The following is a 22,713-nucleotide window of genomic DNA, read 5'->3' as shown; positions in this document are numbered from 1 at the left end:
AGTCTCTTTTCCTACCCCTTTTCTTTTGGTGGATTGCACTTGTTCTAAGATTCATTCCAAGAGGTCTGCCCATTTCACTTCCTTTCCTGGAAAGCGATTCTACAGTGAAAACAGGTCCTGCTGCTTGTCGAGGATGCAAGGCCAGTGGTCCCAGCTGAGGAACACTTCTACCAGCCAATTCACAACCAACCTGGCAGTTGACCTCAAATACATGCAGAAGTTCAGCCCAAGCTGGAAAAAAACACTCGACGGAGTCCAGCCCAGAACTCTGAGCTATGTAAACACTTATCTGCTTAAACCACTAAGTTTGGGGATGGATTGTTTTCCAACAAAAACTGAGTGGGGGAAGCAAGCGAAACTGATTTTACATTCCACAGCGGGCTGAATCTACTGACAAGTCATAGCTTTCCATGGTCAGTGACAGAGCAACAGTACTAGAGATTGGCCAAGAGTTGTTTCTTTAATGTCAAAGGGACACTAAATAATGTTCTCTTATTGATCCAAGTGTGTCAACTAGACTAGACTGGAGACAAAGACGTTCTGAGAATGTTAAATAGAGATTTCAAATTTCTTCACTCAAAAGGCTTGGATATTTTAGGGACATATTTCAAATTACTATCATAATGTGACATGAACTGTGACACTGAAAGTAGTCATCCAAGATAAAGCCAGGTTCACTGATTTGTAAAATTGAGAATGTGTGTGTGTGTGCTTTAGTGTGCATCCCTTCTCCTTCAGAGGCATTTAGGGAATCTGAAGAATCAGATTAATAGGAAAACACAATATAGTTCTGCTTGTTTAATGAAGGATGTTTCTATTTTTACTAAGTTTTAACTATAAGGATAGGGTGTATTGGTTTGCAACGGCTGGCTAAGAAGCACCAGAGACCGAGAGACTTAAGCAACATTTATTTTCTCACATTTCTGGAGACCAGAAATCCAAGATGAAGGTGCTGGCAAGGTTGGTTCCCTCTGAGGCCTCTCTCCTTGGCTTGTAGACAGCTGTCTTTTCCTTGTGTCTTCACATCATTTTTCCCTATTAGCGTGTTCACATTTCCTCTTCTTATGAACACAGCAGTTGTATTGGATTAGAGCCCTTCCTAGTGACCTCATTTTAACTGAATTACCTCCTTTAAGACTTTGTTCCTAAATATACTCGGATTTGAGATATTGAGGATATAACTTCAACTTATGCATTTGAGGAGCATAATTCAGCCCATAACACAGGATCTACATAGAAAAAGAAAGGAATCTGACAAAATAAATATGTAATGCAGAGTAGAAAATGCTAAACAGAAAGAAGTGGTCTAAAACTTCACAATGAGCAACTATCAATGCTTTTACCTTTTAAAACTTCAGGTAATTTCAATGTGCATCCTTTATTCCACAAAACAGAATAGGAGTCTCATTTTCTACAAAAGACAAAAGATAATAAACCCTGCAAGTACTTTAATAGACTTGGCAGAGATGAATAAACTGTCATTTTCTTTTCATATTTTTAAAATAAATTTTATTTAGGCATAATTTGCATACAGTAAAATGTACCCATTTAAAGTGGACAGTTTGTATGACTTTTGAGAAAATCATAAACTGATGATGTAACTGCCACCCCAATCTAGATATAGAGCATTTCCACCTCCCCCAAACCCCTCATGTCCCTTCGTAGTCAATCCCCTCAACCCTGCAACCACGAAACAACTGATCTGATCTGGCTTGTTCTAGAACTTCATATAAATGGGATCATACAGCATGTGTTCCTCTGTGAGATAGCTGTTTAAATCTTGCCCATTTTTTAACTGGATTATTTGTCTTACTGTTGAGTTACAAAATTTATATACGTCTCATGTGATCCTTTGTCATACATGTGTATTGTGAATATCTTCTCCTGTCTATGCCTTTTTGCTTTCTGAACAGTGCTTTTTGAGGAACAAGTTCTTTATTTTTGTGAAGTTCAGTGTCTTGACTTTTTCGTTTCTGATTGTGTATTTGGATTCTACACTACAAAGATTTTTCTCCTGTGATGTCTTCTATTAGCTACATAGTTTAGCATTCCCATTTAGGTCTATGATCCTTTTTGAGTAATTTTTGTATAAAGTGTGAGAAAAGTATGAAGGTTTATGGGCATACAGTTGTTTAGCTACATTACTGAGAAGATTATCTTTTCCCCATTGAATGACCTTGGCCCCTTTGTGGAAAATCAATTGACCATGTATGTGTACATTTTATTCTGGATTCTATTCTTTCTATGCCTCTGTCCTGTCCCCATGCCAATGCTAAACTATCTGGATTATTGAACCTTTATCGTAAGTCTTAAGAAGAGGTAGTGTGAGCCCTACAACTTAGTTCTTTATTTTTAAAAAATTCTCTAGCATTTCTAGATCCTTGCATTTTCAAATACATTTTAGAACCTACTTTATTTTAGAATCAATTTCTGTGAACAAGCCAGCTGGCATTTTGATTGAAAATCTGTACATCAGTTTGGGGAGAATTGACATCACAACAATACTGAAACTTCCAGCCCATGATCATGATATATCTTTTCATTTAATTAGAACTTCTTTAGTTTCAGCAATGTTTGCTAGTTTTCCACATACAATACGCCTTCCATGTAACATGTTTTATTGAATGAATCTCTAAGTATTTTATGTTTTTTGATGTTACTGTAAATAGCAGAGATATAACTGATTTTTATATACTCACCTTATATATATATGTATCTTATATATATTATATGTATTTTATATTCTCACCCTTGCTAAATCACTTAATACTTCTAGTAGTTTTTTTTTTTTTTGTAAATTCCTTAGGATTCACAACAAACACAATTATGCTACTTAAGAATAAGAACAGTTTTACTCTATCTTTTCAATCTGTAGGACTTTTATTTATTTTTATGTTTTATTGTCCTGTCTAAGACCTCTGATAAATTTGAACAAAAGTGATAGAGGTGTATGCCCTTGTCTTGTTCCTCATCTAGGAGAAAATATTCAACCTTTTTACCATTAAGTATGATGTTTGTTGTAGGGCATTTTTGTTTGTTTTTTGTTGTTGTTTTTGGTAGATAAGATATCCTTTATCAGGTTGAGGAAAGTTTCTTTTTTTCCTAGCATGCTAAAATACTTGTCTTGTGATCGTGAATGGGTGCTGACTTTTATCAATAGCTTCTCTGAACATACTGGGAATCTCTTATGATTCTCCCGATAGAGCCAATTGCACAGATTAATTTTTTTTTAATCAGATTTTAAGTTTTTTAGTGAAGTTTTCAGTTCCCAGAAAAATTGAAAGTCATAGAGATTTCCTATATACCCCTGTCCCCACACAGCATATAGCCCTCACCATTATCAATATTCCCCACCAGATTGGTACATTTGATACAATTGGTGAAACCTTCACTGACACATCATGATTACTGTAAGTCCATAGTTTACATTACAATTCACATGGATTTGGATAAAATGTGATGAAATCTATTATTATGGTATTATACATAGTATTTTCACTGCCCTGAAAATCCTCTGTGATTTGCCTATTTATTCATTCTTCCTCCCCTACCCCACAACCCCTAGAAACCACTGATCTTTTTACTGTCTCCATAATTTTGCCTTTTCCAGAATGTCATATAGTTGAATCACACAGTAAGTAGATTTTTAAGATTGGCTTCTTTTACTTAGTAATATAAATCAAAGTCTCTCCATATCTTTTCATAGCTTGAAAGTCTTTTTTTTTTTTTTTAGCACTGGATAATTTTTTTTTTATTATATGGATGTTCCACACTTTATTTATTCATTCACTTAAGAAGGGACATTTTGGTTGCTTCCAAGATTTAGAAATTCTGAATAAAACTGCTATAAACATTTGTATGCAAGTTTTTGTATGACTATAAGTTTATAATTCCTCTAAGTAAATACCAAGGAGTGCATTTGCTGGATCACAAGATTAAAATATGTTTACTTTTGGAAGAAATATCAAACTTTCTTTGAAAGTGCCTGTATCATGTATATATAAATGTGTGTGTGTTTGCTCCATTAAAATATAAAGACTGTCAGATTACAAGAGTATCTTTGTGTCATTGAATAGATATTGGGGGAAAAGCATGTACTTCTGATATATCACAAATGTTTGGTCATGTGTACATAAATTCTAGATTATTTTTCTTTTTAAAATAGTTTTTACAATCTGTTCACTATTTTGATTCATAATATCCTTAAGAATGTTATGAATTTTTATAGGTACAAACTTCAGATGTTATAACCTTGTGTGTAAATTATAACTTTAATATTATATTTAATTATCTTTTTGGCAAATTTCATGTTTTCTGTTTTGTTTTGTTTTATTTTTGTTTTTTGTTTTTTGTTTGTTTGTTTGTTTCATTTCCCTAGTCCATCTTTTCCCAGTCTTTTTCCAAGAAAATTTTTTTTCCAAACATATTGCCAAACTGTTTTCTTAGAATCTGATAGTCTTCATTCTTTTAAGATTTTATTTATTTATTTGAGGGAGAGAGAGAATGCATAAGTAGGGGGAGGGGCAGAGGGAGAGGGAGAGAAAGAATCCCAAACAGACTCCCTGATGAGCACAGAATGCTAGTGGGATTTGATCTCACAACCCTAAGACTATGACCCTAACTGAAAACAAGAGTCAGACATTCAACCAACTGAGCCACTTAAATGCCCCAGTCTTTATTTTTTAAAGGAATAATGTACTCACTTGCATTTGTATTGATTAATATATTTGGTTTATGTTTTCTTCTGCTCATTAAATAAGTAATGAGTACCTAGCTTGTATTTCAAATCTCAAAAGAACTAGAAGTAGTCCATATCTTATGATATAAATGACTACAGAATTTGACATAAGAACTGACATAAATTTCATATTATCTCTAGCTGATGTTTGTGAAGGTTTCATGGTTTAAAAAGTGCTTTCATAAATACGGTCATTCTTATTGTTGTTATTTTATATCCCTTTTACACTGATGAATTTAAGATTTCAAGAAGTCTATTGACTTGTTTAAGTCACACAACTAGATTGTGAAATGGACAATCAAAAGTTTGTCTTGCTTAAAAAAAAAAATCAAAACCCCAACACTGTCATTCTTTCCACTGTATACCACAATCAAGTAGAGACCATATGGATAGCCCAGAGGGAGAGTTCTTCCTCTATTAATGGCCATCTACCCATAACACTTGTGGTCATTAGTCAACCCCCATTCTTCCTTCCAGTCTCAGCCAGTAAAGGAAGAGTGACTCCATCTGGTCACTCAGTTGGGAAAGAGACAAGGTGGTTCAGTCAGTCGCTTCCTTTTCTGTCTTTCTGAGCATAGCTGCCACCCAAGAGAACATGTGTTGTTGTCGGTTCCTGAGTGCCAGATATTTAGAGTCCAGACTCTAACCATGTGGGTGGATGTCTGCCCAACTCCCACCCTTCCCGTGACTAGATAAATCAGTCTCAGTTGGGGATTCGAACATAAGAATACCATCACTTTTATCCATTATCAGGTTTGGGTCTCCCAACTGCCTGATTCCTTGGTTCAGGATTTGGGCCAAAAGAAATATGCAGTTTGGGGGGATTCTTTTGAACCTTAAGAGATGATGTGTGAACTAACCTGGATCCTCTCAATTTAGATTTGGTGAGAAAAATGGCTTATAGTATCCTGTAGCTACTATGACACTACTAGCTAGTCTGTAATTACAAATGTTGGCTCTGGGAAGGTTTTCTCCACTGGTTTAAAAGTAGGTCAGCAGAAGCTCACAATGATTGAAATAATTTGAGGGGAGGAAGATTATATTCAAATGATCCTTAAAACGAAGGTAATCCATTAAGTCAGCTGAGCCATTTAAGTTTTGGGGATGAGATATGATGACACCAGTGTATGAATATTTTATAATGTCATCATCTCAAGTTCTGTGTCAGGTCAGAATTTAAAAGCACAGAGCCTTTTGAAAATGAACTAGGCATATGCATGCATCCTGTCATTCCAAAACCAGAATATGGAAAAGAAAGATGGAAGTGCTCACATTCAACAAATATTTGCCCAGCGTCAGTTATATGTAACAAGCCAAAAGAAGAATGCACAATATGCTAAAGATGGACCCTAAGTACAATGAACTTATTCAATGAAAGAGGAAATATGATGAGCATGTATAATTCTAAAATATGAAGTAATAGTATGTTTTATCTTTTAAACTATACAAAGCAGGGATCCCTGGGTTGCTCAGTGGTTTAGTGCCTGCCTTCGGCCCAGGGCATGATCCCAGAGACCCGGGATAGAGTCCCACATTGGGCTCCCTGCATGGAGCCTGATTCTCTCACTGTCTCTCTCTCTCTCTCTCTCTCTCTCTCCCTCTCTCTCTATTTGTGTCTCTCATGAATAAATGAATAAAATCTTAAAAAAAAAAAAACTATACAAAGCACTGTAGAGATTTAGAGGCAGGAGCACTACTTCTGTTTTTCCCAGAAGAGTGGTTAAGGACACAGGGAGGAGGTGGCATTCACAGGTCAAGCCCTGAAGTCAGAATGTTCAGCATTAATACAAGTATGGAGGAGGTATTTTTCTTAGTTCCCAGTAAGGCAAAACCAGCTGTTACAGAGGCTCTCAGTACATGAAAGGACCACTGATCCTTGTGACTTGTGACATTATGAACCCAAGTCAGAATAGCCCCACTTTTTGGATCCTACAGTTCAGAAGGTAAATGACAAGTAGATTTCCCAATAGCAAATAGATGGTAGTCAGTATTATTAATTTTTTTCCTGTAAAAATAATAATAATATTAACCTAGCAAATGTGCATAAGAATAACTCAGAGGAGAGAGAGGGAAGTAGCAAGACTCTGCCACTTATGTAAGGCTGTGAAGAAGCAGGCATGGGACGCCTCACTGGTGGTCAGGCTGAACAGGAGACCACGGTGAGATGGTATAGAGTGAACTGAAGAGGAACCACAGCAATGTGAATGAGCATGAGGGAGAACACGAGGGAGAAGAAGTGAATGATGAGAGAGGGAGGGAAGTCCTTCTCTGCATACGCATCACTGGTTTATCTTCTCTTTCTTCTCAGCTCACAAGCTACATAGACTCACTGTGAGCTAAAAAAGAATAGCTAAACATCCTCCCTAAATTAATTAAATATCACATTGGTCCCTAATTTTAAGAGCCCCAAAGGAGCCTAACATCCTAAGAATTTCCCAAGAGAAAAAACCCCAAAGTGTTCCTAGGAAGCCAGTCACCCACCTGCCTGGTGTCCTGCCTCCTCAGCAGGGACTCTGGCCTCATGTCCATTCTTCTTACATGTTCTAGATTGGAACATGTTTAAACATAGTCAGCAAGAGTCAGAGGACGTTTGTACCCCCAGCTTTCCCTGGGAGTAATTGATCTTCACATATTTTTTCACAGGTGCCTCATGTATTGGTTACATTACGTTTGGATCTACTTTGGAGGATTGAAGCTTACTGACTCCTGGCACTGTGTTTCTTTATGTAAATTTGTTCGGTACAGTGGTTTACCACTTGATAAAGCTGCCAGTTCATTTGTCACAAAGTAACAAATTGGTTCATTATTTGTTTTCCAAAGAAAGCAAAACAAACTGTAAGGAGCAATCACAGCACATAGATAGCACAGTAACCTAACCACCAAAGATCTCCTTTGTCCTTTTGAATAGAAAAGGGCATCATAGTGAAGGAACCTTCTTCAACTGTGCTGCAAATAAGCAAAGTGATCAAAGCAAGCTTAATATTAATCATCCAGCCCAAGAATCGATTTCCTGTCTGCTCATTCTGGTCATTGAATTTCATTTTTCTAGATTTCCCAATAGCAAATAGATGGTAGTCATTATTATTAATAACTGTGTAATGTAGTTAGGGTAAATATTGTTAATTTGAGTTCATAGAGCATAAATCTGAGACCCACGGTGGTTAAGTAACTGGCACAACAACTTACAGATGGGACATTCCCTGATTTATTTAAAAACCAAATCTAAAAGTTTATTTTTAAAATTCACTATTCTTCTTATTGCATCCATTTGTCGAATCACATCATTTGTGATTTTCTTCGACATTTGTAAAGATTCTCCGCAAGAGAAAGAAAGTTACGCTAGCTGCATTTTCAAGAAAGCATAGAGGAAGCCTAGAAGAAGAATCTAGTTTCTTTCATTATGTTATGACATTGGTGTTGACATTCTGTAGCAGAGTGCACGTGTTTGTAAAAGATAGACCAAGAACATGGATGTCTAGAATGGTCTTATTTTGCATACCAGAGGATGGGAACATGTGTTACTTACACTACAGAAACCCTCCCTAAGTCACATGAAGAGCAGAATCATTCTGATAATAGGATTTGTGGTCCCATTATCTCTGAAGGGACTGGAATAAAAGCTGCAATTTAGAAAAAAATGAATAACAAGTTACAATGAGCTGGGCACAATGCCCAGCATAAAAGTACACCCAGTCCTATCCAAAGAAGACACTTTATACACATGGGCTGGTACTGTCTCTCTTTCTCTCTCTCTTCACTCAAGTGATAAAGGAGAATAATTTGTACTCTTAAAGAACCTCATGGTACCTGTGAACAAAATGTTTTTAAAAGAAGCATTTCTTTATAAAGTAAAATAAGATTCACCTTTGAATGACTTTCTGGATTTTTTTAAACTCCCTCTTCAATAGGGAGAGAGGAGAAATTATGTGAAGGTTAAAGAAGGGGATTTTTTTTTCCTGATTCAGGTCATGACAAATTAATATTTTTGTTAGCTGACAAATTAGTGTTTTGTTAGGGAAAACTTGTTAAAAATCTTTTTCTGTTCTTCTTCTTCTTCTTCTTCTTCTTCTTCTTCTTCTTCTTTTTCTTCTTCTTCTTTTAATATTTCATAGAAATCCAAGTTGTTCTGTGACATCATGATTTCCTCCCCATAGCAAGCTGTTCTTGTTCAAAGAGTTGACCATTTAATAATCTTAGACTTTAAAAACAAATCCTTTTAATTTTGTAAGCATGATAGGGATTAATGCATGACAGTCCAACTAAGGCTTTGTTTTATCCCCAGGACCCATGAATCAAACAACAGAATGACTTTCTATAGCCATTCTTCCTGCAGCGGCGAGTGAGTGGTGCATTTTGCTCAGGGACAATCTGTCTTGAAGCCTCCAGCCCTCAGCGGTCACACTACCCTCATCAATAGATGTCTGGACTCCAATTGAGTGTGTGGGTGGCAAGCACCAACACCTCATTTTGATGAAAGAGCCCTACAATGCCATTACCAAGGGTGATGTTTTAATAGCAATCAGACATATCACTCTTATCTGAAAAGTTACTAACCTTCCATCAATGGTGCGTCACCTGCCTTGGGAGTACATATGAAACCTCCTTTGTGCTAAAGCCAGTTAGCATCCTTAAAATTGTGACCAAAATGCATGCCTTAACATCTGGCAGCTGCTGACTTTGATCGAGTCTCTTGTCTGTGCTTATCTTGTCACAGGAGCAAATTTTCAAGTTTATATATGGCAGCAGTCCTAATCAATCATGGGCCTTGGCTTCTTGGCTTTCAGTTATATGAAAATCCCCTCACAGAAACCTGGGATGGCAGAAGACAAGGACATTTAGTAAGTAGAAGGAAAGAAAGAATTCACTTGGAAATACAATTTTTTTTTTATACAACCATCCAATGTTTGTTACACAGAAGAAAGCATGGAGATTTGTCTCTTTTTGTAGAAGTGCTTACCCAGAATTTGGGGGAAAATCAGAAACACAAAATTAGTTAATGGTGTCTAGACCAAGGTCAAAGCATTAAAAAAAAAAAAAAGTTTTATTGGTTTCTCAGTGCTATACTCAAAGAATGAAGCAAAGGAAGGATATGAGTACATATTCTTCTTTTTTTAAGTTGGAAAATAACACAGAATTTGGAGTGGAAGCCAAATAACAATTAAATTATCATCTCTTTGAAGAAGACAAAATTATTTAAGTGAAATACAGAATACAAACCACACTTGAAAATTATGAAAAGTACATATACCTAAAATATTACCATCAACAAGAATTTACTCAACATTCTGTAGGTTTAAGAAATTATCATAGGCCTTTACTAGGAAAAAAATAATGTGAAAAAAAAAAAACTTAAAATTCAAAATAAAAGCCTGAGTCTGAGGTCCAGCTGCGTTCACGATGTAGGCAAGTGATGACCTCATGCCTGAACTGTGATTTCCTCATGTGATTATTGAGAATGATGTTTATCTACTAGAGTTGCTGTGGGAATTAAAACAATCTATCATTTATTTTATTGACTTAATGAATCCTGGTAGGACACTGTCTCTGTATTATGACATGTTCGTGAATTCAGAATAATATGGTTGATTATAAAGACAAAACTCCCTGTCCTCAAATGACTTAAATTCTGGTGGGAAAGATGGACAATAAACAATATTAAGTAGTACAATAAATGTATGGTAGGCAATGAATAGTATTAAGTGCTAAAATAAAGTAGGTGTTGGGGATAGGAAATGTCTGATATTATGAAATTTTATGTAGGGTAGCCATGGAAGCCTCCATAGAAAATGTGAATTTTGAAGAAAGGCATAAAATTGATGAGACAGCAAGTCAGGCAGATATCTGGATAAAAAACATGGTAAGCCAATGGTTTCCTGAAGTGCAGGTAGATCTAGTGTGCTCAAGAAAGTGCAAGAAAGCTGGTGTGGCTAGATAGAATACAGAAGAGCAAGAGAAGTAGATGAGGTCTGGATATAATGTCAGTTAGGTCATGTGCATGTCAGTGAACCAGAGGATAGACTCCAGGTTCATTTTTTGTTAGTGAGAAGCCACGTGGGGGCAGGGGGAGTTTAAGTAGGGGATAGATGGGATCTGGTTTATTTTTGCCACCATCCCTCTGACTGCTGTGTATTTAGGACTCTGAACAGGAACCAAGAGTGGAAGCAGGCCATTGAAACAATCTAAGAGGTTGGTGACAGACTAGAGTGGTTAGCAGATCCAGTCAGAATCTGGATATACCTGAAGGTGAGGAAGCGGGATTCAATGACAGGCAGACATGGAGTGTGTGAGAGGGATACAGAATAACACATGGCTTTTTGGACTGAAAAACTGGAAATATATGTTCACTAATAATTAAAATGAAGAAGCCTATAGGATCAACAGGTTTAGGGAGAATGTCATGAGCTCAGTTTTGGACATGTGAAGGGTGTCATGCCTATTTGTTATACAAGTGACATGTTGAACAGGTAAAGACATAAATATGTAGTTCGAAGGAGAGGTGTAGGCTAGAGACTATAATTTGAGTATCATCTCATCTCATATTGATGCAGTTTAAAGAAAGAGATTTGGATAAGATCATTAGAGGCGTACCAAGAGATTATGTCAAACAATTGAGTCTATGAGTATCTCACCTGTTGGAGGTCAGGAGAAAAGGGACTTTATCAGAGGAGGCTGGAAGGAGCAATCAGCAGGATTTAAAGAAAAGCAGCAGACCTTGGTGTTCTGAATGCCAATTAAAAAAAAATCCAGGAGGAGTCGGGAAGTGTTTTGTTTGTTAATATCACTCATAGGTCAAATAAGATGAAACTAAAAGATGATCACTGGATTTAATGGCCTAGTTTTATGAAATTCTGTTGCAATTTTTTTTCTTTTAATATAGCAGATAAAAAAAACTCTACCTGTTTATTTAATGTAGTCCTCCTCAAACGTTTCCTCCCATAATCCTTTTGAGAGTACAGTGATCTCTGTAATTCCAAATGCCTGGTTGAGTTGGAGTCGGTTGGACCATGGGTTGATAGCAAACTCTGAATGGGCCAGTCAGTTTATTTCTCTGGGAACTTAGAAATCCCCATGTTTGAGGGACTTGAAATAAGGGGAGATAAAAGTAAACTGGAAATGATGTGGAGAGAGAGGAAAAGGGTTTCAGAAGTGTGAGGAAAACTTAGATTAAATTTAAATGTAATTGTTTGAAAGGAGACATCCACAAAACACCTAAATGTGGATGCCGTACAGACGTTGGGTTAGGTCCTGGAAGCCACAGTGTGGACACAATTCTAGTGAAAACTTACAAGAAGCAAACGGGCAAAGAGCCCTCAGTTATAAGAAAATCTAGAAGTGACATTTTAAGGTTGAGATTACATTTTAAAGCAGCCCTAGGCTTTTGGTGCCCACAGACAAGTATCAGATTACAGGATCCCAGGATGGGGGTCAGAATATGATGGGAGAACTTCACTATCTTGGAAATATTTGAAACCACCTCACTAGAGGGGATGAGGAGAAAGGTGCTGACCTAAATAATTTTGGAGATTAGTCAAGTCTATAAAACCAAGTATAATAAATTCTATATTGTACTGGACTCTAGTCAATGAAGCTGCTTCCCACAGGGATACCAGTCAATAATTTTGATGCTACAGGTGTACAGTACAATGGAACAGTTATGCAGATAGTTGGTGGATGGTAGGAGCCAGGTTTCTCAGTATGCCAGTGGAAACTTATGGAGAGGAAAGGAAAAGAGGCTGGAATGATCCATATGACAATGGTCAATTATACAACAATAACAGGTAAATTGTTTCTTATTTCTCTCATGTTTCCATGTGCTTTCCATTTGTTCTACCTCTTTCATGGTTTGTTGTAGCTCTTATCATCCCTTTGGACTCTTTAAAATTGATTTCTCCCATTCAGTTGTCCCCTAGTGTTTGGGATTTAATGAACTCTCTTTCTATAATTTTGTTTTCAACATGTAAATGCCATCTTTATTTCTACTTTTCTTCCCAAAGTTTTGTTCAGCACTTTATCTTGGTTTTAAATACGATTTTTACAACATTTTGTATGTCATCTTGTGTGTTTTCTATAGCCTCTAAAATTAGATGTTAATGGTATATCTTCTTTGGGGACACATCATCTTCTTAGATCTTTCTTTAAAAAAAATATTTTATTTATTTATTCATGAGAGACACAGAGACATAGGCAGAGGGAGAAGCAGGCTCCCTGCAGGCAGCCTGATGCAGGACTTGATCCCAGAATCCCAGGATCATGACATGAGCCGATGGCAGACACTCAACCACAGAGCCACTCAGGCATCTCTTTTTCATACATATATATATGAGAGAGAGAGAGAGTGTGAGAAAGTTGGGGAGGAGCAGAGGGAGAGCGGGAGTCCCAAGCAGGTTCCATGTTCAGTGTCAAGCCTTACGGAGGGCTTGACTTCATGACCCTGAGATCATGACCTGAGCCAAAATCAAGAGTCAGAGGCTCAAACAACTGAGCCACCCAGGTGCCCTTTCACCTGTATTTTAATTGAGTGGCTTATTTTCGTATAGTTGAGTTACAAGTATTCCTAATGTATTTTCAGTACACATCCCTCATCAGATGCATGTTTTGCAAGCATTTTCTCTCAGTCTACAGCTTGTCCCTTCATTCTCTGAACAGTGTCTTCATCATAGCAGAAGTCTTTACTTTTAGTAAAATCTAAATTTTCATTTTTTTTTCCTTTCATGGATCATTCTGTTAGTGTTGTACGTAAAAATTAATCACCAAATCCAACGTCACTTAGATTTTCTTTTAAAGTTTTTTTTTTTTCTTCTAAAAGTTTTATTGCTTTTTCTAATCTAGTGTTAAATTGTTGACAATGCTTCAGTGTAAATGTCATGGAAATTCAGCACAAGTTTGATCCAACACCCATTGCACTGAGCTAGAAGGCTATAAAAGAGTTTGAGCACTCAGTGTAAGGCAACACATATGGAAAACAGACATCATATGCTTGCAAAAATTACCGAAATACAGAACAGTCACCAGAAGCAAAAATTCAAAAACAGAAGTGTTTAAGAACCATGTAAACTCTATAAAAGAATCCCAGAAATTCTAAGAGCTCATGAAGTCTTCCTGTATTTTAGGAATGGACACTTGAGCAAATTTAATTTGAATCTCATAAAACAAGGTGACACTGACATGTAGTAGAAGGACAAGTAGAAATTCTCTCTCTTGTAGTTATTGCTACAAAAAAAAAAAAAAAAGAAAGAAAAGAAAAGAAAAGGGCCAATATGAAGGCTTTCCAGAATCTTTTTTTTTAATCTTACTAAATTAGAAACCATCATAGAGAAACTGGTCTGGTGAGTGAAGAGAGTAATAAAATCTCAGACCACCAAGATCATGTCTTGTTCTTCATTACATGGCATAGATAGGTACTATTGTTTGTTAAATCTCTGCTTATTGAATGCATGAGGAAAAAAAAATGGATCCCATAAAGCAGACATTTACTAAAAGAGCAAATAAAATGTATTTTAGATACATCTTACCACAATTCTCCTGGAAAAAATATGATTTTCAATAACAGCATAATCTTATCTACAATAGAATTGTTAGATCACCATTACCAGTGAACTCTGGCTACTTTAGGAAGATCAAATCATAATGTATCTTTAAATTCAGACTCGTTTGGATCTTTATACCTCTAGGAAATAAGTTTTCCCTAATTCTACTGCAAGAGCTCCCTCCATCAGCACATACCTAGCTAAGCCTTACTGCCACAAATCTATTTATCTGCCAAGCAGCTCTCTGGGAGCAAACTTGAGGACCACTTATGGACAGGACATATTCAAACAGGAGATGCCAACCATTAACAGAGATCAACACACTCTCTCATTTCCCTTCCGGTATGTGTTACTATACAAAGAACAAATACCTTGTTTCCAGAGCATTTTTACACAGCACTCTCACATAAATGATCTCATTTATCCTTATATTTGAAGCAGGAAAAGCAAATGTTTTCCTGTTTTTTAAGATAAGGAAGTATAAGCAAAAGGGCTAATTGTCTTAGCCGAGGTCACACAATTGATAAATCATAGAACAAAATCCCTAGCCTGTATCTGTTTTTTCACTACATTCCTCTGCCTCAAACAAATATAACATTGCAAAGGGCTTAGAAGAAGAAATGCTGCTTACCAGGATATCCGGTCTCAATGCCGGTGAAGTCACTTAGCAGCTTCCAAATACTCATCGTCTTTAGGGGTTGCTGTGTACTTTTTTGAAAGGAATCAATAATGATTTAAATCACGGCAAAACAGTTGGTAGGATGCCACTTTAACAAGGAGCATGAAAGGCTCAAGATTACTGAGCAACAGAAAGATATTTAATATTCATAGACACACAGTAAAATACTCTACAGAACAATAATTAATAGCATCATGACAATGTGTCATGTTTTATTAAATAAAAACTATTTTGACTTGCTTTTAATACCCAGATTTATATATATTGATAGGTAAGATGATTCATAATGCCATTTTACTATTAAACTACCAAAGTTTCACTTCAGATTTTAAACTAAACAATTAATTTTGTCCATGTGCACCCTCTCTGAACAGACTGACATGTATTTGTCATTTATTCTAATTATGCATGCAAAATAAGTTGCAGACAGCAATATCGTTGAGCCGTGTGCTTACTGTTTAATATTTATAGGGTTCCAGCGATGATTAGGCAGTACTTACAACAAAATCCCTGCTCCTCCAGGCACATAAATTCTAGTGTTATGATGGACTTTGTAGTCAAGACACCTGTTTCTTTCTTACCAGCAGGTTAGCTCTGTGAATCTGCAAACCTGCTATGCTGCTAAGCCCCAAAGTCATGGACTTGCTCCCCCTGTTATGCAATTAACATTGCTTTGTGCTAGAGCCATGAACTGCGCTGGTAACTCCAGCCAACCATCTGAACAACACACTCCACTGGTTCCGGAGGCAGGACAAGATGGATGAGAAAGGACGAGTGAATCAGTATAAACTCAATTTCACTACTGGTAAAGGAACTCAAAGAAGACATACAACTGACAAATCCTTAGCATGTTTATAAAAACCCACTCATTCTTCAAAAAAAAAAAAAACTCATTACCCTGCCTTTGTTTATTACCATGTTCATTCTGAGTATATTGGCACTGAAAATTTTATTTTTATTTTTGGTTGGTACCAAACTCCATCCAGTCTCCATCTTGTTGAAGAACAATTGCTAAGTGTTCCAAGAGAAGCTTGAGAAACACATGTGTGTTCTCTTACCCTGCAAATCTGTCTGTCCAGGGACTCCTTGAGAACATTCTTGACAAATGAGACAAGATGATTATATAGATGGAGAGAGATGGCCGATCCAGGCACTCATAATGGAGATACTAAGCAAATGGCTGTTTTCAAGTATAGACTAAGGGGATGGATAGAGGGTGGAGAAGGCAGGGGAAGAACCCAAATTTGAAATAGGGTACCAAATAAGTCAGAATGAAGTGAGTGACTTTAGAGGACGTGGGCAGGCGGGCAATCTGCAGAGTGAAATTAGGAAGAAAGATGTAAAAACCTAATTCTCATATTTCTTCAAACAGGTAATTAGGGGCAGTGAGTGGAGTATTTGCCGAGGTCACAAAAATGAGAATTGCAATAGTTCACGTGTTAAAATCTAAAATAGAGATGAAGATAAAAGCAGCTCAGAAAATATTATAAAAGGCACTATTTTGGATCACCTCTTGTAATCTTCACATCTGAGTTCTAAGTTTATTGTTCTATGGAGGGGTGGGAAGGGGTGGCATTTAGTGACAATATCAGCTCGAATGTGGAAAGATTTTTTTTAGTATTAAATTCACTCTGGTGCTTTAAAACTACATTATCTAGTGATGGCTGTGCTTCTACAGCAATTATGATGATTATAGTAATGTGTGTGTGTGAGAGAGAGAGAGAGAAAGAGAGAGCAAGCATTGCATGGAGGTGGTGTAAAGAGAGAGGAAGAACTCCTTTCTCCTCTCAAAGGAGACAGAATTTTAATATGATTGGGTCAGATTCCAAGAGACAGACATGTGTGCAGGTTTTGATGGGCAGGGTTACTGTGAAATGTGAATCTTCCTTATGTTTCTTCTGTTCTTGTCTGGGAAGGTAAAATGCCTGGGGATTACTTTTTTCCTCCACCCGTTTTCTTCTACCTGGTGTGCTTCTGTTCAGGAAGAAAGGGATTTCCCTCTGTAGCTTGGAGTTTATATAACATGCTCCAGCCTAGCCTATGAAGTCTTACATCAAATGATCAATTAGTGGCCCAGCAAATAATGCATTTGAAAGTTTATTTGCCTTTACCAGCAATCCCTGAAGGAAAGAGAGGTTCTCACTGAATAAAGGCAAAGCCTTCTAATGCTGCCTTAAAACCCAACACTGTGCATGAGAGTTCTCTCCAGAAACTTCCCCCAGAGAAATCCATCTTCCTCATATACTTTGAAGCCATAATGGAATAGCTGCAAAGTTAGAATTAAACATCCTCAAAAGAGGTGACCTCTAGTAGCTAGGAAATATCAGCTGTGAAAGTATGGATTTGGAGGCATTTCGGTGGTAAGCAATTCTGAAAGACCCACCGTGCATGCCTGCCTCGAGAACAACCTAGGCTTATGAAGATCTCTCACTTCAGAGGGACCTCACATGTGGCATATGAGTGGATGGTGGGGGAAAAGAATCAGGGGTGGAGATCCAGGAACCTGGGCCCCATATAACCCTGCAAGAACTGGGGTCAAAGGAGAAATCAAGTGGGGAAATGATACAATCTGCATTTCCAAAGAAATAACATGAGTCCATTTATGTTAGGAAAAGTGACAACTAAAGAGATTATTTGCTTTATCTGAGTTGGGTTTTTTGTTTGTTTTGTTTTAAAATCTGGAACCCTAGAGAAGGAATTAGGTGAATATGATGTACTGGGGAGATGGGGGCAGGGGGAACATGCCCCCCCAAAAAAGGGTTCTGAGACCAGTTGCTTACAACACCACACACTCGATGTTTGTGGTGAAGGCATTTGATGAGAGCTTGAGGACCAAGACACCTGCAGCAAAGTGCTGGGGCTGTGCCCTTGGGCCCAGCACCCCTTCCCCCCATCCTGGATATAGCCCCTTCCCCTCACAGGACTTGACAGTAGCACCCCTTTGCACCCACTCCCCTGAATCTGCTCTCCCCATGGGTTGGATCTCTGAGGGCCTTCCTCCGGGGTTTGGAAACTAGGTTGATGGTTGATCCAGGCTCTCTCTGGGAGACTGACCCGCAACAGATGGATGTCAGAGCCCCATGTGGCCTGTTTTTATTTTCCCATGTGAATTAGATAAGTGCGGGTGGACCCTCTGCAGATACAAAGAAGAATCAAGCAGGTATGCGCAATGAGGCAAATATGAAAAGACCTGAAATCATCTAAGATGCCCTGATTTTGTCCTGAGGTCTGGCCACTTTCCTCTCAACTTCTGTTCACGTGAGCACAGATACGTTTCTGATGCATTCAAGCAAAAGACATCACATAGGTCAGGGAGGGAAATCATCACAACTTTTGGGTCAGTAGTTAGAAATTATTCTCTGAATCTTTCTAAAATAACGAGACTCATTTTGGTTGTGGATTGGGAAAATAACGCCATCATTTTAAGATTGAATTTGGCAATCTTTAAGGGTAATTAGGAGATTTTCCTGGAAGTGAGAATTGCTGTGTCAACAAATCAGCATCGAGCCACTAATAAATTCCTTCTGGGACAGATCAAATGTGCTTAATGTTTTCCTTAGGCTTAAGAGATTTTGAGAGAAATTACAGTTTCTGAGGGATCAGCTGCAAATGGTGCACCCTGCATACCAGTTGGGTAGACTTGAATTCTAGAACTCTAACCTCCTATATTCTCCTAAAATCAGCTTTACCTCAGTCAAAAATGAACACTTTCTTGGAAATGCTTACATTTGATCTTAGCAAAAGAAAACAAAGCAAATCACTAAACAAGCAAACAAAAAAACCCCCACGATTTTAAATTATTCCTTAAACAAATTTCCCACTTATATCATCTATGTATTATTGAGAATTCTTTCTTTCCCTTTTCTGACCTCACCTCACCGTGTTCAAAATACAGGTTCCTTTTAATTTTGTTTTAGTACCAAGTGTAATGTTTTATGTCATTTGACTTTCTTATATTCATAATGTCCAGGTACAAGGGGCGGGCGGGAATCACTACAGGACTTCAAATAAATCCTCCATGAGAAGATTTTCCTGTGTCAATGGATGTAGAAAGAGAGCTGCCCCTGTTGTTTTGCAAACAATGAATCTTCTCCAGCCTATAAATAATGAAAAGAGAAATCTCAGAAAGGGTTTTTCTAATTCGGCTGGCTTCAGGCTACCTACCCAGCATGCCTTCTTGTTTACAACGGCAAGTACAAATATATGATTTTTTCCCCCCTTTCACTCAAAACATTAGCTTTTTGGCTTATGGAATTAACCTCTGCCATGCATCTATGCTATTTGCTTGTGGTTGCTATTTTAAACATTGAATCTGTTTTGTACTTTTTACCATAAGGCTCTTAGAGCTTTATATAAACTGCCACTCCATGAATTCTCTTCTAATCTCATATAAGGTAAATGTTAAAATCTCACCCAGATTTGCTGATGGACAAACAGAAAGTTATAAGCACTCAACAGAAGGTGAGTATTCTATATGATACATTTTGAACATCAGTAACTGTATTAAATGTGTTTCTAGCCTCTGAAATAGACTTAATGATACAATCATCTGACCATATACAACTGAGAGAAGCCCCAGTTTCCTGGCTTTGACATCCTCCCTCCCATAGGACCCATTTCCCAAGGAGTCCGCTTCCTGGGGTTGCTTTTCAAATACAAACTGATCAATCCCGAGTCTACAGGGCTTGGGGCCCTACCCTGAACACCCCAGGGCCAGATGCCAGGCAACCCTGGACAGCCCTTGTGCCCCAGAGCCCACTGAAATCATTCAAGCTAGTAAATCCTACACCTGTCTCCCCTTCTTCACCCTCTCCTTCTCAGAAACCACAGGAAAGGCTTTTTAGCCCAGAGCTCTCCCCCTTCACTGCCTCGTGCCTGACAGAGAAGCTTTCCCATGTGGCTTCCCCCAACATGGTGTACCTTCTAGAAACTCTAATCGACTACCTTTTCAATGGAAATCATTTCCTCATCTGTTGGATTTACAGTGAATTTAAAACAGCAACCGCCTTGGAGACCAAGAAGGTCCCTCCTTATTTCTACTTACTTATTTCCTTTCTCCATAACAGAATTTTGCTTGAATTATTCCGGTTATGTGAATCACCTATTAACCTGTTACCACATCTCCAGAAGACATGGTACAAAGTACTACAGCAGTCCTGAGATACAGTTGTACCCCAAAGCCAAGAAACAGAATCAAATAGCTCTTCCGCAACACTATTGGTTCTTAGAAGCTGAGATTTAGTCAAGACTTGAAAATATGCTGATCCTCCTATTTGTAAGGCTAAAACAATTCTGTATGCTTTGCAATTTCTTATCTGTCTTCATTTGTTTGGTTTTTATGTAAATTTTGCTGAAAGAAATCTGATGTAATTACTCTGGGTAGTCTAGAAGGAGGCAAATGTGTAAATGTAGGCAAAACGGAATTTTTTCTGTGTTAATATTTTTGGGAAACTATCTGTGATTTTTTTGGTGCCCCTACCAATATAGATGTAAACACAGCTCAATGATTTTGATAGAAATCTAACTCTTCAGAGCCCAAGTGCATTTAAAAATGAGATGACATGGGGCGCCTGGGTGGCTCAGTGGTTGAGCATCTGCCTTTGGCTCAGGGTGTGGTCCTGGAGTGACAGGATCCAGTCCCACATTAGCCTCCCCTTGGGGAGCCTACTTCTCTCTTTGCCTATGGCTCTGCTTCTCTCTGTGTGTCTCTCATGAATAAATAAATAAAATCTTAAAAAAAAAAATGAGATGACATGGTTACTAAATTCCCATCCTGCCCTCTCAGCAACCTTGGGTAATCTTATAAGGAGCAAATTATCTCAGAAGTCTTATTCAAATTTTCAACCAAATCATAACACTTAGTCTGCAATGGAATGATGAAAGTGTACTCTCTGCTATGGTCCCTGGTCTTCCTGGCCTGCATCATTATCCTTTTGTGCTGTGCTCTCTAGGACATTTGAACTTCCTTTCACTTACACTGAATGTTTACTTTTTATGAGAGGAAATCTATAAGAATGCACCATGTAATACATCACTTCTTCTGGGTGTTGAGACCAACTCAACATAATGGTGAGCATTCATGGTGTTTTTTTTTCAAAGATTTTATTTATTTATTCATGACACACACACACAGAGAGAGAGAGAGAGAGAGACAGGCAGAGGGAGAAGCAGGCTGCAAGCAGGGAGCTGGACGTGGGACTCGATCCCGGGTCTCCAGGATCACGCCCTGGGCTGAAGGCAGCGCTAAACTGCTGAGCCACCCGGGCTGCCCTCATGGTGATTTTTTAAAAAATTAAATAGTGTGGTTATGGATTTTCATAGTTTTTTTTTCTTTTTTTTTTTTACAGATTTTTTTCACTATCCTTTATTGACATTGAAGAAGCTAATACACTGAAAGGCATATCAACAGATGCTTCTTTGGGTTTTTCCACAGCAGCTTTCATACATTCACCCTTAATGTAAACTTCAGCAACTGTATCATAACTGTCATAGACACAGGTGATAGAACGTAAGCTGTAAGCAGCACATCTCAGAAAGAAGATAACTTTATTTTAAATTGGTTACTGGATTCCGACCAAAGGAGATGAAATCTTCATTCTCCATAAAATTCTGAGTATTAGAAACCAGTAGTCTTAGCATTCAAGAGCAAAACATCTTATCAAGAGTTCAAGAGCTGACTGTTGAATTTTCAGGAATGTTGTAAGCCTGTTGCTTAACAGAAGCATATAGATAATCAATCTCTGGGTGATCTCTGAGTGATTCATCTCTGTGTAATAATCCATCTCTGTGAGCAGCAGAGTCACATTGGCAGGTTAACGTCAGCTATGATGAAAGAATTCACACCACAGAAATCAGCAAATGCTACAAGCTGGGGCTTGACTTGCTGTTTTGCTGATGGTCTGGACATAAGGACATGTGGAAAAACATCAATAGAGCAGATTAAACTTGAAAGTACTTCGTGTCTGTAGCTGTCACATTATCAATGGCACAAAAAAGAAATTAAGGGGAGATTGTTCCAGTATTCAAAACTATTTTTTGACTCAGAAAAGTAGTCTCTTATATTATTGATGAACTAGTAAAGTTGCTCATATATCTTTGTTGTGTCACGTACACCTCGCTTATTAACGTAAATTAACGTGAAAATCTTAACCAATATTCATGTCATCACTACACGAGGTGGTCAGTTGCAACCATAGCTTGGCTATGGAAACAATTTAAAAAAAAAAATCAGTGGAAGCATGCTGAGAAATTCAATTTCCTATATGAAATTAACAAGAGTATTATATTATTTGTAAATTACTTGCTACACATCTTGGTTATCAGTGAAATTTATAATAAATTTACATGTGTGAATAGATCCATATGTACACAAATTCTTTCTTTTCAGAGCTGTTTGCTAAACATTTACCTGCATACCACTGTCTATAGTAACCTGTGACATTTATCCTAGAAGGTGAGACTGCTTATAAAGGCCTTTCCATGTGACAGCCTTGTTTTATAGGCTAAGATGTGTAGAATCTCACTTTTTTTTTTTTCTAGTCAAAGCCATTCTAGGTGGTAAAATTGTGCGTGAGAATCTTTAGATATTTAATCAAGCTTCTACAACCGTGACATCCCTGGGTAGATATTAGTCCTATGTCAGGATAAATTCAGTGACAGCCCCTCTTCTTTCCACCTTACAATTTGTAGTCACTTAGAATAATTTTCTCAATATGCCTTCAAATTGTGTTTAGTCTCCAATATTTGTTACTTTCATGGAGTTTTTAATT

General features: G+C 37.6%; 2 long non-coding RNA genes across 4 annotated transcripts; one reads left to right on the top strand and one right to left on the bottom strand.

Annotated features, from left to right (window-relative positions):
- The first annotated feature begins 732 nt into the window (after positions 1-732).
- LOC111095940 lies at positions 733-21,108 on the top strand. Its single transcript, XR_005353786.1, has 3 exons — positions 733-960; positions 9,453-9,576; positions 18,915-21,108. It is a non-coding gene; the product is annotated as an uncharacterized LOC111095940 (long non-coding RNA).
- On the bottom strand, positions 900-15,624 carry LOC106559700. 3 transcript variants are annotated; one of them, XR_005353784.1, is made up of 7 exons: positions 15,445-15,624; positions 14,897-14,973; positions 11,635-11,845; positions 9,293-9,548; positions 7,220-7,281; positions 1,344-1,411; positions 900-1,229 (listed from the first exon to the last, which is right to left on the bottom strand). It is a non-coding gene; the product is annotated as an uncharacterized LOC106559700 (long non-coding RNA). The 3 variants fall into 3 exon arrangements; XR_005353783.1 differs by lacking the exon at positions 11,635-11,845; XR_005353785.1 differs by lacking the exons at positions 7,220-7,281; positions 11,635-11,845.
- Positions 21,109-22,713: the final 1,605 nt, after the last annotated feature.

This window comes from Canis lupus, chromosome 1, assembly GCF_011100685.1.
Source record: "Canis lupus familiaris isolate Mischka breed German Shepherd chromosome 1, alternate assembly UU_Cfam_GSD_1.0, whole genome shotgun sequence".
In the NCBI taxonomy this organism is placed as follows: Eukaryota; Metazoa; Chordata; class Mammalia; order Carnivora; family Canidae; genus Canis; species Canis lupus.
Note: the sequence above shows the minus strand (reverse complement) of the source record. Positions and strands in the feature narration are given on the sequence as shown.